Here is a 13,049-nt window from a genome sequence, read left to right on the forward strand (position 1 = left end):
CGACCACAGAGTGATAACCTATGAAATACGACGATCACTAGACAGGACATCAGTGCCCAAGCAGATGCTAAACCACTTCGCGGTTTGAAAAGCCAACTGGGATCTCTTTGGGGAGCTGCTTGCACCTGCTGTGGCCGAGCACCTCGCCAATATGAACCCGCAATCTGACTCGAATGACACCCAAATGAGAGTCACCAAGATCTAAACCAGCATTAGCGAAGCTGCAATGAAACGAAAAAATCCAACACCAGGTGCGGTTCCTTGGTGGACCGCAGATATCCAAAACCTAAGGCGCGAGGTGATTAAAAAAAGAAAACAGTTTCAGAGAGCGAGGAGCTCATGGCCGGCCGCAGAAATTGCAATTTTGAGGGAAAGCTATAAAGACGCAAGAAACAGGTACACAAACCTAATAACCAAAAGCAAGCATAAGGCCTGGAAGATGTTTGGGCACAACCGGAAACACTCAACCCTGGGGAGTGGTGTACAAGATAGCGACAAACAAGCTCCCCAGAGGGGAAGTCATCATGACAACAAGGACACCGCAGGGCACCCCGACTACCACATGGCACCAATCAATAAACAATATACTGGACACTATCTTCCCGGAACCAGCCATTCCGGCCTTACCAGAACAACTGCAAATCTGTGCTGAGAACAATGAATATACTACAAACTGATGTGAACCACCATTTACCCTGGAGGAACTCCGACAGGCTTCAACCCTCATATGAAACAATAAATGTCCTGGCCCAGAATTACTGGAGCCGGAAATTATTAAAAAGGTAACGGAAATTGCACCGGAACTACAGCTCAATCTGTATAACCGCTGCCTTGAATCTGGCACCTTCCCAACACAATGGAAGCAAGCGAATGTAAAACTAGTCTTGAAAAATCCGGCGAAGTCACCCGACTCGCCGAAATCGTATCGACCGATCGCACTGCTACCAGTTATAAGTAAACTATTTGAGAGATTACTATATACAAGAATTAGCCAACACTACCAAACAGCTGGACTTGACATGGCAACCCAATTTGGCTTTAAACCACAATCATCTACTGTGGAAGCCCTAAGAAATCTACTAAGCTCCGCAACCTCATGTGGCAGCAAATACTTTCTTGTCATATCAATCGATTTTGCTGGGGCATTCAACACCATTTGGTGGCCGAGCGTCCTGGCGAGACTACGGCGGGCCCACGTGCCAGAAAACCTCTACAAGACTATCAAATCATATCTTTCACAGAGGATAATAAGCGTCATCGCACCTTATGGAAAACTAGATCGACCTTTTCACATGGGCTGCCCCCAGGGCTCTGTTCTTGGCCCGCTCCTATGGAACATGATTCTTGATGAGTTCCTGGCCATGGACCTGGGCGAAGTCCACTCCCAGGCCTTCGCAGATGACTTAATCTTGATGGCCGCTGCAGACAGCAGGGCCCAACTGGAGTACAAGGCGAACCAGGCCCCGAGGATACTTCAGGAGTGGACACAGACTCATCTACTGAAGATATCACCGACCAAAACTTCCTCGATTTTGCTCAAAGGAACACTAGACCTACGCAGGCCACCACAAATCAAAGTGGAAAATAAGACTATCAAACTAGTGGACCAACTAAAACACCTCGACCTTATACTTGACTCTAAACTATCATTCCAGCACCATCTGACATACATCAGAGCAAAGATTAAGAAATACTCTGCACTTGTGGCCATAATCACAAGACGAGATTCGGGGCTCAACAAACACACCCTGTCACTGTATTATAAGACAACCTTCCTACCAGCAATAACCTACGCCTCTCCAGCCTGGTTTCAAAAAGCCGTAACCGCCGTAAATCGACGGACACTGGACGCCACTCAACGGACAGTACTGCTAACAATCACCTGTGCCTGCTGTACCACCAGCACTCACGCCCTACAGGTATTAACGGGGGCCCTTCATCTGGACTTAGAGGCTATTCGCTGCGGCATCACTCAGAGCATTGCAAAAGGACAACTTGGCTTTACAGTAAACACAGCTGCGAATAAGAAAGAAGAAAAAATCAGACTACAAAGGCACTTACAGCAGGTATGGCAGGATCGGTGGACTGCCACAACCAAAGGCGAAATTACAAAGAAATTTCTGCCCACCATAGACAGGGTGTACCCCAAGCCCCCACCCTGGTTTCAACCCGGTCTCTTCACAACCTATTTGCTGACAGGCCACGGAGCGTTCAAAGCGAAATTAGCATCTTTCAGAATCCTAGAGGACCCACGTTGCTCCTGTGGGGAGCCAGAAACCTGGACACACATAATGTATGAATGTACCAACTACGAAGACCTACGCTGCAGACTTATGACAGCAACCACATACTTCCCAAGACACGAGTCGCACCTACTAGATTCATGCGAACAGTACAAGGCACTAGCCAAATTCACGCAGGAGTTGTTCACCCGGTGCAAAACACGAATTGCTGTTCACAGGGAACCACAATAATAAGGAGAAACTTGTGCAAGAGCTGCTTACCCCTCCAGCACAAAACACAACTTCAATATAAGAAACTTCAATAAGGAGGGACCTCGCGGACTCTTAGCACAACGACCTATCTGATAGAGACGCGGAAATATGAATGACGAGTGTGAGGATACCCACTCATGCATCACCTGCAAAAAATGGATATACAGTACTACTACTAGACAGGTCGGGACTGTCCCAGGAATGACGAACTTTCACGGCTTGGACACTTCAACTACTGGGACTACACGCAGCTTTGCTGCCGACGCCACAAGGCGATCCTACACCTGTGCTTACTTGCACAGGGCTTTTACTCCAATTCCTGGGCGGGGGAGAGAGGAGATGGCTCTGCTGTTTTTCTCTCCCCCTTGCCCACCCCTCTTTTCCTCCTGGTGGAGCATGGGCATGCCCCACTGACCTCTGGGGCGGTCTTCCCTATTGACCCCATATTTCTGACTTTCCCCCCCGGTCTTCAGTCTCCTCCCCACTCTGACTAAATATCATAGCGTATGCCCCACACTACCAAAATTTTAATTGTTCAAATCAAGACACGCATGCCCTTTTGGCCTCTAATAATCTCTTAGCGTCTTACCCTGAAAATCGCCACGTGTTGCATTACAATTTTTTTTTTTTTTACATAGGTCCTAGCCACTGAAATCTCAGGAAACTAGGTGGCAGGGCCTGCCAGAGTAAAGCTCCATACTACTGTGTACCTGGTCTGCCTCCACGGGGCCAAGTGTGGGCAACGTTGGGCCTCAGTAGGGGTCCAGCGGCTAAATGGCCAGATGAACAACGATACATAACATTACACTTATACAAAATCCATACACTTTTAAATTTCTGGCCTTCCCAGTGAACTGGTACACCTACAATGAAAGCAACACAAAGATGGGGGAACCCCTGGTGCCGTTAGACATCAATACACTTTACACTTTACTTTACACTATCTGTAGAAGAGGCATGTAGCAGAAACAGTATGTCTATGAGACAGCGAGTGGAAAGACTCTGTTAGAGATGAATCATTAATTAACCTAACTGCCCTCTTCTGAATGGAATCAAGAAGCCTGAGAGAGGTTTTGGGGGCACCACCCCAGATGTGGGAACAATATACCATGGTAGGGCAGATTTGCAATTTATACAGAGTGAGCAGCTGTTTGGAAGAAAAGTAACGCCGAGAGCGAAAGAGAAAACAAAGTTTTTTAGATGCAGAGGAATCAATATTTGTAATGTGCTTGTGCCAAGAGAGATTATAAGTCAGGGTAATCCCCAAAAGAGATATATCATTTTGCCTTTTTAGAAATGCATTTTTAGAAATAAGATGCATTTTTAGAAATAAGATGCATTTTTAGAAATAACAGATTTTCTTTTTGAAAATTTTAAGAACAAAAAAGAAATTAAAAGTGCTCTTCAAGGTCTGCAATTATCTCGAAATACTGAGATGCATTGCATCGAAAAAATGAGTAAAAATGTGAGCGAACAATTGCGCGCTCATACTGCTAATTGTGTGTCCCTTTCTTTACAACGAGATGAATCTACAGACATCAGTGACACTGCTCAATTGCTCGTTTTTGTTTGTTTGGTTTTCGATGATTCTGCCACTAGAGAAGAACTGCTTGGTATGGTTTCGTTAAAAGAAAGAACTAGAGGTCTTGATATATTTAACGCATTCAAAAATTTAATTGGAAAAAATTAAGTTACCACTATTTAAGCTCGTATCAATAACAGATGGAGCTAAAGCAATGACGGGGCATCTTAACGGATTCATCACATTGTGCCAAAAGCATGATGAATTCCTAGATTTTTTGAGTTACCACTGTATCATCCACTAATAAGTGTTAGCCAGCAAAAGATTAAATACTAAAAGTGTTATGGACATAGCTTTCAAAATAGTGAATTCCATTAGAGGACAATCTCTTCAAAGGAGTCTTTTCAAAATGTAACTTGATGAAAATGAACCAGATCTGATATTACACACAGATGTGAGATGGCTGAGTCGGAGTAAGTTTCTACAGAGATTTTGAAATTTGCTGAATGAAATTAAAAAAATTTGTTGATCAAAGGGGAGATGATTATCAACAGCTAAAAGATACGGAGTGGTTGTGTGATCTGGCTTTTTTGGCAGATTTTATCAGCAAATTAAGTGATCTGAATTTGGAATTACAAGCAAAAAATAAAAATGTGGGTGACACGATTAGTAGTATTTTGGCATATAAATATCAATTTTTGGCAATAGCTAAGGATCTCAAAGAAAAAAAATTCGACCATTTTGCAAATTGCAAGATCATTTGCAAAAATATGCTGTTTTTGAATTTAATAGTGAGAAATAGGTTTCTGAAATTGAAAAAGTTGTGGATGATTCTGAAACCAGATTCAGTGATTTTAAAACAATTCAAGATATTTCTCTTTATATTTCTTATCCATTTAATGTCTACTTAGATACGAAAAAAAATTGAAGAAAAAAATCAGTCGCTGAGATTTTTCACATGGAGTAAATATTACTTGAAAATGAAATTATTACATTGCTAAACGATATCTTTCTAAAAGCCAGATCATCAGAAAAAGACTTTTGGAAATATGTTTGCCAAGAAAAGTACACAAATGTAAAAAAATGAAGTGAACTTTTAAATTCCTGTTGTGGTTCCACATATCTATGTGATCAGCCTTTTCTTATTTGAAACAAATATGAAAAATTGCTGTACTCTTACAGACTTGCATAAAGAAGATTCTTTACAGTTGGCCTTACCACGGTATATCCCCGATTTTGAAAGGAAATGAAGACACAAACTTCATATAAATAAAAAATTTAAATACGTATGAATTAGAAATAAGAATTCTGAATTTCATTTAATTTTAAAATTTATAAACAACATTTTTCAATATATGTTAATTGACTTTTTTTAACCATGTGCAATAAAATTTTTGAGATGGTAGATTGAGGCACATTTTGAAGAAAAAAAAGTAGATCGCATCACAAATTAAGTTGACCACCCCTGGTTTAGGTACTCTCCATTCACACTGACTCCTTTCTGTGACCAGTCTAATCACCTGAAAGCTTCCTTAAGGGCAGCAGTAAACAACTTCGGAGATATTGTGTCTCCTTGTCGAACTCCTTTCTCAATTTAAAATTTTTTACTGTCCTTGTCTAGTCAAATAAAGGAGGTACCATTCTGATATATTTTCTTCAAAATCATTGGTGTCACATAGACATAAGCAGTGCAGAATTAGAATTTGGAGAGTACAATGTGCACAGAAAGGATAGACAGGTCAGGACGGGAGAATGGGTTATGCTGATAGCTAAGAAACACATAAAATCTAAGGAAGTGCATCCAATTGATGTTGGTGGATAATGCAATGTTGAGTCTGTTTGGTGTGACATAAGTGCTGGGAAAGGTAAAATGAGAGTAGGTGTGTGTGTTATAGGCCTAATGAATTTGATGAGTATAATGAGCAATTGTGCAGAGAAATAAAGTGGGCCAGTAAATCAGAATGTATTGTAATGGGGGGATTTTAACTTTCCAGATACTTACTGGAACTTGTGGGATGATCACTCGCACACTAGCAAGACTTTTGTGGATTTATTGGATGACTGTTTTCTACAGCAACATGTTCGATAGGCAAACAGAGGGAGCAACCCTCTTGATCTGATAATCAGTAATGATTAATCATGCATTAAGAATTTGCTCATAAAGGAACCACTGGGTGACATGATCACAATGTACTGATGTGGAAATTACTTAAAGATGTAACTACCATCAAGGCTAAAGGGAAGGGCTTTTGCTTTCGTAAAGGTGACTACAGGGGTCTCAGACAGTTTTTAAATTCTGTCCAGTGGGATCAACTGATGATGTTACCAATGTTGAATTCTGAATGAGAAGCTGTCAGGCTTTTCATTCCAACTAAGAAATACTGTTCAAAGTTCAGGTGTAAATGGATGTCAGATGAATATTAATGAGGCTCGTGGCAGAGAGTAAAAATGTATGGGATGCATATAAAGTATCAGGTGACGCAGAAGTGGCAGATATAAACTAGTCTGTAATCAAGTCACAAAGGAGATTATGCAGATGATGGCAGTTCATGAGAAAACTTTGGCAAAGGATGCAAAGAAAAACAACAAAGAGTTCTTTACTTATGTAAACTCTACAAGGAAAGGGATGAATCAGATTGAACAACTTAACATAGACGGGTAGACTATTGATGATCATGCTCAGGTAGCTGATAAACTGAATAAGCATTTTGTATCTACATTCACACGAGGAGTTATTCAATGAGGGCAGTGCCAGACATTTATCAAACGCTAATAGAGAGCTAAGTAATTTTGTAATAACTGATAGTAAAGTGGAGGAGAAATTGTTGAAGATAAACATAAAAAAGGCACTTCGGGTGGACAGGATCTATCCAGTTATATTAAAGGATGCAGCAATGGAAGTAAGCAAACCCTTAGCCATAATTATGACCATTCTTAGAGTCGGAAAAGGTCACCATGGAATGGAGATGTGCAAATGTATACCCAATTCACAAAGGGGGCACAAAGGGTGACACAAAATAGGGGAGGTCCCCATGGACTGGAGGTGCACAAATGTAGAACCAATTCACAGAAGGGATTCAAAGTAACTATAGACGTGTTAGTTTAACTTGTATTCCAGGGAAAATAATGGAATCACTGGTTAAAGAAGCATTGCAGGATCATCTAGACAAGACTGCAGTAATAGTTAGGACACAGCATGGGTTTGTTAAAGGGAGGTCCAAGTCTGAACAATTTGATTGGATACTATTATGTGGTCACAAAAGAACTGAATGATTTTGATATCATATACTTGGAATTCAGAAAAGCTTTTGATACTGTTGTACATTAGCATTAGTAGAGGCATATGATGCAAGAAAGCAAGCTTATGCAGCATCAGGCAAAAAAAAAACCCACTTCCATTTCATCCCTCCATTTGTTCAAAATACCTGTCCAGCTGAGCCTTAAATTTATTTAGATCAACTTCCACAACAAGGGATGGAAGTCTGTTCCACCAACCAACTACCTGCTGGCTAAAGGCATATTTCCGCCCATCTATCCTACATCTGTCTTTCCTCAATCTGAATTTATGCCCTCTCAGATGATTATTCTGAGCAAGAGGAAGAATCCCATCGGCATTCAGCATGCTCAAACCATTCAAGGCTTTATACACCTCTATCAGATCACCTCGCTGGTACCTAGTCTACAGACACTGTTATTTGCAAAACCTTAGTCTTTCTTCGTAAGAGCAACCCTTTGTTCCATTCACTAATCTTCCCTTCTTTGTAATCGTTCCAGCAGCTCTACATCCTTCTTGAAATGAGGCCTCCAGACCTGTATACAGTACTCATGGTTTGGCCTGACCATTACCTTATACAAGGGAATAATCACCTCCTTATCCCTGCTAGAAAAATTCCTGTATATCATTGACAAGACACCGTGAGCTACTCTTGCAACCCGTCTGCACTGCTCAGAGAATTTCAAATCTGCCTGCACAATTACCACCAGGTCCTTTTGATTCTCTACAACTGTCAGGGTAGTAATCAACCCTTCCAGATCCTGTTGCAGCAGCATAGTGTCAGTAGAGTCCTTAAAAACCCTGCCAACCTTTGTATCATCTGCAATCTTGGACATTAAGCTTGATATACAATCATCAATATCATTTATAACTACAGAAAACAACAATGGACCCAACACTGAACCCTGAGGAACTCCACTAATAACATTAGTCCACGTTGAGCAGTGTCCATTGATTATCACTCTCTGTCTTCTCCACCTCAACCATCCCTTTATCCATAGCAGCAATTTGCCTCCAATGCCACACTGCTCCAATTTGTGCAGAAGTCTTCCATGTGCAATATCAAAAGCCTTTCTAAGATCCAAATCAATAATATCAAAATTATTCCCTGCATCCAGTTCTTTTGTGACTGCATCATAGTATCCCATCAAATTGGTCAGGGAAGACTTTCCCTTAACAAAACCATGCTGTGTCCGAGCTATAACTGAAGTCTTGTCTAGATGATCCTGCAGTGCTTCTTTAACCAGTGTCCCTATTAATTTTCCTGGAACAGAAGTTAAGCTCACAGGTCTATAATTACTTGTGTCAGCCTTTGATCCTCCTTTGTGAATTGGGGTCACATTTGCACATCTCCAGTGTATGGGTACCTCCCCTGAGTCCAAAAAGCTCTCATAATTATGGCTAAGGGTTTGCCTACTTCTTTTGCTGCCTCCTCTAATATAACTGGATAGATCCCATCCACCCCAAGTGCCTTTTTTATGTTTATCCTCAACAATTTCTCCTCCACTTTCCTTTCAGTTATTACAAAAACATCTAGCTCACTGCCAGAGTTTACTTCACCTCTGGCATTCCCCTTCCTGAATAACTCCTCATGTGTGAATGTCGATGCAAAATACTCATTTAGTTTGTTAGCCATCTGAGCCGGATCCTCAACTGTTGAACCATCAATATCTAGTGGACCAATCTGATTCATCCCTTTCCTTCTAGAGTTTACATAGGTAAAGAACTCTTTTCTGTTTTTTTTGCATCCTTTACCAAAGATTTCTCATAATCTGCCTTTGCATGCCTAATCTCATTTCTGACTTGGTTACAGACCAGCTTATATCTATCATATTTTGATGTCACCCATTAATTTATATGTATTCCATGCATTTTGCTTCTCTGCCATTGTCTTATTAGTTCATCGACATCGATTTAGGCCTAAACCTTGAACAATATTTCTTAGTTGGTATGTAAAGCCTAGTAGCTTCCAAGATAAGTTCATTGAATGCTTCCCATTTTGAATTTGCTGTTGGTAACATCATCAGTTGGTCCCACTGTAAAGAATTTAAATACTGTCAAAGACCATCGTAGTCACCATTATGAAAGAAAAAGCCCTTCCTTTACCCCTGATAGTAGTTACCTCTTTGAGTAAATCCCACTTCAGCACACTGTGATCACTACCACCTAGTGGTTCCTTTATCTGCAGATTCTTAATGCATGAAGAATCACTACTGATAATGAGATCAAGAGTATTACTCCCTCTAGTTGTCTACCGAATATGCCGATGTAGAAAACAATCATCCAATAAATCCACAAAAGCCTTGCTAGTGTGTGAGTGACCAACCCACAAATTCCAGTCAATATCTGGGAAATTAAAATCCTCCATTATACGACTCTCTGATTTACTGGCCCACTGTATTTCCCTGTACAGTTTCTTATTATACTCATCAGAGTCATTAGGCTGATAGCACACTCCTACTCTCAATTTCGATCTCCCAATGCTTATGAAACATCAAACTGACTCGACACTGCACTGTCCAACAATGTCAACTGGCTTCACTTCCTTGGATTTTATGTGTTTCTTAACTAATACCATAACCCCTCCTCCCTTCCTATCCTGTTTGTCCTTTCTGTACACATGGTACTCCCCAAATTCCAGTTCTGCATTCCTTATATCTATATGACACCAAGTCTCTGATATCCAAACAATATCTGCCTTTGATGTTTTGAGCAATACCTCAAATTCATCAAATTTATTTACCAAACTCCTAGCATTGGTGTACACGCAAGTATACATGCACCTGTTCCTATTCTTAGCTGACCTAAAACAACCCATGTGTTTACTTGTACCGCAATGACTCCCAGCAGTCTCTGAAATACCCTACATCTTGCTTTCCAGGCTGCTGCTCATTCCAATAGAAGCAGTGCAAGAATCACTTTCACCTCTGCCTGTGGCTACTGTTAATCCATTAGTCCTTGTATCCCACCAAGCTAGCAGTTTTCTGACCCACCTAACACTGCCTCAATAGCATCAGCAAATATTCTTGCACCCTTTCTATTTAAGTGTATCCCATCCCTGTAGAAGCAGTCTCTCCTGTTAATAAGTACAGACCAGGCTGAAAAAAATTCTACCCCTTGAGCCTTGCACAATCTTTCCAGGGCCGAATTGATCGAAAAGGCTCTCATCATATACTCCCTCCTATCGTGTCTGGGCAGAATTGCAGAAACTTTCAAATTCAATCCTAATTCACGGATTTTTTTCAACAGTGACCTGTACTTGTTAAGTAATTCTGCCGGTCTCCTACTCTTATTCTGAGCAAGAGGAAGAATCTCATCTGCACTGAGCAACCTCAACTATTCAAGGCTTTATACAGCTCAATCAGATCACCTCGCAGGTGCCTAGTTTTCAGACATAGTAATTTGCAAACTTAAGCCTTTCTTTGTAAAAGCAACCCTTTGTTCCATTCACTAATCTTCTTGTTACCCTTCTCTTACTCATTCCAACAGCTCTACATCCTTCTTTAAATGAGGCCTCTAGACCTGTATGCAGTACTCAAGGTGTGGCCTGACCATTGCCTTATACAAGCGGATAATCACCTCATCATATCTGCTAGAAAAAGTCCTGTATATCATTGACAAGACACCATGAGCTACTCTTCACTGCTCAGAATACTTAATATCTGCCTGCACAGTTACCCATAGGCCTTTTTCACTTTCTACTACTGTCAGTGTAGTACCATACAGTTGATACGTTACTCTCGGGTTACTACTTTTCATATGCTGTTCTTTACATTCGTCAATGTTAAACTTCAGTTGCCACCTCTCAACCCACCTGCTCCCCTTTTCTAGATCCTGTTGCAGCAGCAGCATACTGTCATTAGTGTCATTAAAAACTGTGCTGACCTTCGTATTTCTGCAAACCTGGACATTATGCCTGATATACCATCATCAATAACATTAATAAATGCAGAAAACAATAATGGACCCAACACTGAAATTACCACTCTTTGTCTTCTCTCACTCAACCATCCCTTTATCGATAACAGCAATTTTCCTCCAATGCCACACTGCTCGAATTTGTGCAGCAGTCTTGCATGTGCAACAGTACCAAAAGCCTTTCTAAGATCCAAATATATGATATCAAAATTATGATTTTCATCCAGTTCCTTTCTGACCACATCATAGTATCCAATCAAATGGTCAGATAAGTGTTACCCTTAATAAAACCATGCTGTGTCCGAGCTATAACTGAAGTCTTGTCTAGATGATCCTGCAATGCTTCATTAACCAGTGCCTCCATTAATTTCCCTGGAACAGAAGTTAAACTAACAGGTCTGTAATTACCTGTGTGTCCCTTTGATCCAACATTGTGAATTGGGGTCACATTTGCACATCTCCAGTCCATGAGTACCTCCCGTGAGTCCAAGGAAGCTCTCATAATTATGGCTAAGGGTTTGCTTACTTCCTTTGCTGCCTCCTTTAATATAACTGGATAGATTACATCCCCCCCCCCAGGTGCCTTTCTTATGTTTATCTTCAACAATTTCTCCTCCACTTTACTCTCAGTTATTAAAAGATTATCTAGTTTACTGCCAGAGTTTAATACACCTCTGGCATTCCCCTCCCTGAATAACTCATGTGTGAATGTAGATGCAAAATAATCATTCAGTTTATCAGCTACTTGAGTAGGATCATCAATAGTCGAACCATCTATGTTAAATGGACTAATCTGATTCATCCCCTTGTTTTTAGAGTTTACATAAGTAAAGAACTCTTTGCTGTTTTTCTTTGCATCCTTTGCCAAAGATTTCTCGGAATCTGCCTTCATCTGCTTAACCTTCTTTGTGACTTGATTACAGACTAGCTTATATCTGCCGTAGGCTTCTGTGTCACCTGATAATTTATATGCATACCATGCATTTTTTTTCCTGCCAAAAGCCTCATTAATTCATTCGACATCCATTTAGGCCTAAACCTTGAACAGTATTTCTTAGCTGGTTTGAAAAGCCTAGTAGCCTCTAAGTTCGCAGGAGCTGCAAAACTCTTGGTCAACGTTTTAATAACCTCAACAAAACTCAAAAATGCACAAAAATTTCAAGAATGGTACACAAGCAGTGGTTTTAATCTGTATCTGCAAGTAAGAGCGTGGAGCTATCTTTTGAAGTCTTGAAACCTGGCATTGTATTTTCATCTTTAGCAATGTATGTTCGATCCAGCATTTTTTTTCCATACAGAGCAGTCTCGTCGACATTAAAAATTTGCGGCCTTCTTCAATAGTTTTTTCCAACAGAACAGAAAATTTCTCTGCAGCTGCAGAATCAGCACTAGCGACTTCACCGCACACTTTAACCTTGTGGAAACCAGCACGATGCTTGAACCTATTATACCACCCGTTGCTTGCCACGAACTTGGGTTGTGTTCGCCATACTTATCTTTAATATCTTTATAAATGCTTGTTGCTTTTGCTCGAATGGTCATTAGACTCAGGGGCACTTGCTTCTGAATCTGATTTTCCATCCATATCATTTACAACTGTTCCATCTTTGATATAGCACCTGAATGCTGTTTTGTGGTCACTGTTTATCATAAGTGCATTGATTCTTTGATATGTTCTTTTATACGTGCACTGTCCTTAACAATAGTATTCGCTGTTGAAGCAGTGAGACCAAATTCCCTTGCAATAGATGACAAACTTTGTACTGCTTCGTATTTCTCAATCATTTTCATCTTCATTTCTAAATCAATTTTGTTCCATTTCCTAGCACTGCCATCACTT

General features: G+C 40.6%; 1 protein-coding gene across 1 annotated transcript in view; it reads right to left on the minus strand.

Annotated features, from left to right (window-relative positions):
- The window catches only part of Ocrl (Oculocerebrorenal syndrome of Lowe), a 529,958-nt gene that overhangs the window by 84,336 nt on the left and 432,573 nt on the right, over window positions 1-13,049 (minus strand). The window lies entirely within an intron of this gene.

Source organism: Mastigoproctus giganteus, chromosome 3 (genome assembly GCF_048544385.1).
Source record: "Mastigoproctus giganteus isolate SK-2022 chromosome 3, ASM4854438v1, whole genome shotgun sequence".
Classification (NCBI taxonomy): Eukaryota; Metazoa; Arthropoda; class Arachnida; order Uropygi; family Thelyphonidae; genus Mastigoproctus; species Mastigoproctus giganteus.